This window comes from Rhopalosiphum maidis, chromosome 2 (genome assembly GCF_003676215.2).
Source record: "Rhopalosiphum maidis isolate BTI-1 chromosome 2, ASM367621v3, whole genome shotgun sequence".
NCBI lineage: Eukaryota > Metazoa > Arthropoda > Insecta > Hemiptera > Aphididae > Rhopalosiphum > Rhopalosiphum maidis.
The window spans coordinates 21277911-21283699 of record NC_040878.1 but is presented as its reverse complement, the minus strand read 5'-3'; positions in this window follow the sequence as shown (position 1 = coordinate 21283699).

The window sequence follows — 5789 nt, the reverse complement described above, 5'->3', positions numbered from 1 at the left end:
CTTGATGGATACGAAATTCCAATTTTATTCCTTTTTGTTGTTTTTAAGTCCCAAATTGATAGTATGTCTGTGGTGTTGTAGTCAATACTATGTAGGTATGTAGAACAAGACATCATAATGTTATGAAATACGAATACCACTATATTATAACAAGATCAGAATACATTCAAAATTATCGTGCAAATCTACATTATAATCCTCCAAATTAATAAACAATTTATTCTCTCCTGGTAAAAATGTCGTTTTGTAATGACTTCAAATGATATAAACATTAATTATAATTAGGGGACGGATTTAAATGCAAAATGAATTTTTCCGAAAACATGGCTTTTCAAGCACAAAGTTCATTTCATACATAATATATCAAGGAATTAAAAAATATAACTTTTATTTTGCATGTTTTGTCATTTTTAATACATTTATTATGTTTTTAAGTTATTTTTACGTAGGAATGGATAAAATTCGATAGAAATTAATCAGCACCTGATTATACAATGCTATTATGAAACACAAGGTAAAAGTAAAACGAATGAATCTACCTAAATTGTTAATTCATTTTTTAGAAAGTAAAAAGAAGATAGGAAAACTTACTAGAAGATGATGAAAATTATACGAATAATTAATACCTAAGAATAAAAAATTATATAATTAAACAAATTTTTTCAATGTTAAAAATAATTAAGAGCATATTTTAGTGCATTTTTTAAAAAAAAATTCTGTTACGAGCGCATCAAGTCGTGTTTTTCTCGTTTTTAAAGCATTTAAATCCGTTCCCTAATTATAAAATATATAGTTTTTCAAAATAACGATTTGAGATGGGCATCTTAATATCTTATATCGACAGAAGAAAAACCACTTTGTATAAACAGCGTATGTAGGTGCAATGTATAGCGATGAAATTATATCTATTCTCCATCGTAGATAGATGGGCTACTCTACCGAAAACTCTTTGGTGTACGATAAGCAATAATAATTGGTTTTACATCACAACGAGCGCGTTTCCCGGCTTTGTCCGTCAACTTGTTGTCAAGCGAACACGTGCGTGTATCGAATACGAAAAAAAAAAAAACCACCTACCTACCGTTGACCGCCGCTGTATGTTCAACACAATATGTTGGTCTGTGTACATATCGAGTATTAAAAATTTCACGGCGTGCACAGGCGGGCTATCCTAAAAACCGAAAACCCCTCGCGGCGTGACAATAGTGTTTAATAATAACGATGATGATATTATGGCAAATAGAAAAAAAAAAAACAAAAAAAAACGAAAATTCGACAACGTTTGTCACCTGTACCTACCTACGTGTGCGTCTACGGCGTAATATATATATATATATATATGCATACGTATTATACTACGCATTATAATATAATTCGCAAACAGATCATTGACCCCGACTCTATGTTATATAGTCACATACAGAGGCGCCTACATCATAATTCATAATATAAAATATGTGTTTCGCGCGCGCATTTGCGCACGTCGTCGGCTTTTTTTCGAATTTGAATCGTGTTTCGTTAATAGTTATACCGTATCGCTCAAAAACCTGATGCATAGTCTACTCGACCACCACCGCGGTGATCTGTACTGCACTATGATACATCATAGTTAATTTTTTCGTCGCTCAAAAATTTAATATACCCCAACTTTCAAAAAAATGTATCAATCTTGAAAATGTTTACGCTGTATACGACATTTATTTACCATCACGAGCAATGATTGCCTGCACTAGGAAAATTCATAATTCCTTGCGTGTCAGTCGTTTAAAAGAAAAACAACGTATTATGTGTACCTTAAATAACATTTACTGTAACGCACCAGTTGTCGAAATGAACAGTGTGCCAATTAATCGGAATATCTGTAAGCGTTATTAAAATATTTTTAAAACGTTGAATACGTTAGTCAAATACACACATTTTTTTGTAAATCCTACAATATAAAAAACGAGCCTTTGTCCTTTGAATAAAATTATTCATGTATTGCATTGAGAAAACTCCATATTAAAATATTCGCACGGAATCCCATGAATTATAGGGTTAATGACTTTCCAATCGATGAACAATATTATTATACAGTATACAATATCATATTATTATTAATTTCTACCATAAGTTTATACTCTATCGTTTAAGTCGATGTGCGGGTAACACAGTGTAATACCTTCAAACATTATACTGTAATACCTATTATTATGTTATAGTCGTAGTCGCACTGAAAAAAACATCATTGGTTGAATTTATTATGCGTATAGACAGAATGACCAAGGATACTCATCGTTGTTTTACTTCGATGATGTAATTATATAAATTCGAAAATTGGAATTTTTAAATATATGTACTTACTACCTAAACACCGTATTTTTAAATTTTTAGTTTTTTTTATTGATTGTTTTCTTTATTTTAAATAATTTTTCTGAAAATATTGACGTAACAAAATTAAAGTTCTAACGAGTAGTTTTTGAGTTATTTGACTTTGTATACTAAGTGTTATTATAGGATCATTTTAATGGTTTTAGACGACACGGAAGCTGAAATGAATTTAAAATATTATTATTTAATATTAATTCATCAAAATTTTTAATTTTTAAAAATTGTCCAAGTATAATAAAAACTAGATCCAATATTATATGGTATATTTTTTATTTTTGTAAAACTATTTATAAGGAATTAAGGACTGTTATCCCTAGTGTGAATATTTGAACAACTGAGAAACTTCGTTCAAGTCTCGAATTCGGTCGTATATCGACATTTTGAAAAAATATCAACTAAATGGGTAGTTTACAGTGAAAAAAGGCGTTCACAGATTAACGTATCACAGTAACCAACGTATAAAGTATCACAGATTCACAAGGGCTACAGGTCATTTCCATTAAATAGTACAAAAAATCTTAAGGATTTTAAAATATAGTCTTTAAAGTTATAAAATAATAAAAAATTCCAAAAATTAGAATTTAAATAAATCGGGGGTAAGCATGCTTGGTGAATCACCCTATATTCGTGTAAAGGACCACTCTAAGAGTAGACCTCACTACAGCGGCCCCGAACGCAAAATCTCGAATGACTAAACATGCAAAATGCATACTTATTATGGCGTGTTCTTATATTATTAAATATATTATTTATTATAATATGTATACACAGACCTAGTGTACATTTCACAAACAACAACAATCGTGATATTATGTGGTGAACATTTTTTTTGTTCTTGTCGTACCGGCACTTAAAAATGGTTTTTAATTTGTTGTTGACGGACGCGACGCGCAATGCGCATCACATAATATAATACATAACGGTAGTCTAAACGAAAACCAGCTAAATTTTATTTATCATATTCTTATATGTACGCGTTTATTGATAAATTGTTATATTCGAGTTTTTTTTTTTTTTTATTGTATACCTACTATGGTTTGGGATAGTGGTTATTTAACACCAAAAGGATGTCGCCGAGTTCACATTTTAAGACCGACTAAAATTCTTTTTTTCAGTTACATTAGTACTCCGTGCTGATTAAAAACCGTTCGTTTTGCGTTTGATCGTATGATATTCGTCCGGACGCCGTCTAGAGAATAATAATTACGTCAAATCACATGCTCACATAATATTGATAATGCATGCGACGTAATGTGATTAAACAACAATGTTATACTATGAGAAATTATAAAAACACATTTTCCGCGTATAAAAAAAGCAACGTCTGGTGCTATTTATATATTAATATTGTATTAACTATAGTCTATAAGTGCTTACAGGTACAATAGTCTGAAATGCGTTTATCGTGTAAACGTTTTCGTTGACGCATAGGTATTATTATACCTATGCAGTACAACAGATATTATTATGGTGTCGTGGTAATATAATATAATATGTAATCCATTAATATTGTATTAGTTTGTTATTTTACAGATTATAACTTAGAAAATAAAAGACTTGATAACAACCGGGTAAAATACGCATCATGGATATTAGGTGTGTTTTCATCCATTATTATTAATAAATAATAACAATATACATACATAATATATGATGTATGGTATCATTAGTATAACTCCTCGAGAGACTTATTACTTCAATGGCACTGGGTGCTCTTGCTTTACTGCGATTAAACACCACTGTAGGAGAATCCGCCGAGCCGTGACGTTCTTTTTTTCAAAACACTATAGTTTAAGACCGGGGGATCTTCTCTTTTTTCGTCATCTTCTTGAGCCGATGGAAACACCCGTCGCTGGCTTTCTGCGTTGAGTTGACATCGCGTTACCTTAATCGCCAAATTCCCTGATCAAAAAATACCCTAAAAACACATCTCTTGACCTCACAAATGCTCTTAAAAGGACATATCTATTTAAACGTTTGACGGTCGTCTTCGCGATTAGAGGACGCAAGCACTCGTCGACCTATTAAACAATAAAGTCCCTGCTAAAATTGCATTGTGTAGGAAGGAATTAAGTCAGTCAGGTCGATTGGCTCTTGCATTCGCATTAATTAATTATCTATAACTCATATTAATTACTATAATTATATCTTTCAAACCTATTATGCTCGACTTCTTATTATTTCTTAGTGCGCAAAGTTTAATAACTTATAAACTAGTCTTTGAATTTCGATTTGGGAATATCGTGTATCAAAAAATTCGTCTATTTAACAATTTACAATGAAAAAGGCGATTCTTTTTCGAAAAAAATAAGTTTGTCACATAATACGCCACTCTTTAGGCGATATAAAAATCTAAGTATATGAAAATATGGTCCTTATGAGTATAGGTTCTTAAAAAATTATAACTTGGATAAAGACATTATGACAGAGAGGTAATTGTAGAGATCGTGTATGCTTAGAAAGTCGCACTGCGTGTATCGTTATCATATTACATATTCAGGTACTACTATATAATGACTATTGAACTGTTTATATACATAATATGATGTACGTTTTAAAATAAAATATTTCTGTAGGTAACCTACCTAATTGGCTAATACATTATATTATGTACTAACATATAAATTATAGGTATCTACTATCTGGTATATCTATATAGTAACGTTTCCTTTTTTTTTTTCCGATCATGTGTAACGACTAACGAGTAAAAATATTTTTTGTTCAATACCATTGAATTCACGTTAAATAATTTCAATTATTATTATTGAGCATGATGGTTGTTATTGAAATTGCGTGATTTATTTTCTTTTACCTCTCATTAGTTATTTATTGCCGAGTAGGTTATATATTTATAGATTATGATATACCTGTAGACTGTAGAATTTCGTCGTATGCATACGGTAATACGGTAAACCTATATGCGTTATGCGAGGCCACGAAGACGAGTTTGAGGGAAAAACTGAATAAAATATTATCGATACATAATAATACTATCAATAGAACAACTCACAATTGCGCAATGTATAATTCATATCATTATATTGGTTCCGTTCTGATTACCCAGCCAATCGGTGTAAATTCAATAGTTGTTATGCCGTGTCACGATGCTTATTGCAATCAATTAAATTCGGTTTTGAGCGCAATACCACCCGACCGTGGGTCTGAAATATTATTTAGCGTAGCTACTTATTATTTTACTCAACACCGTGCCTATACTAAATCTAGCGTAAATTATTGCACGTTAATCGTGTTATATAGGAGTATAGGACATCCCTATAGCGCGTTGTCGCCCACTACGACGATTCAACCTACAAGGATATTTTCTAGGCCCACTTCGGCTCTCGTTAAACCGCAGGTGTTTGAGCATTCTTTACTATTATCTTACATTTATTTCTATCGTGCGTAGGCGTATATGGTTC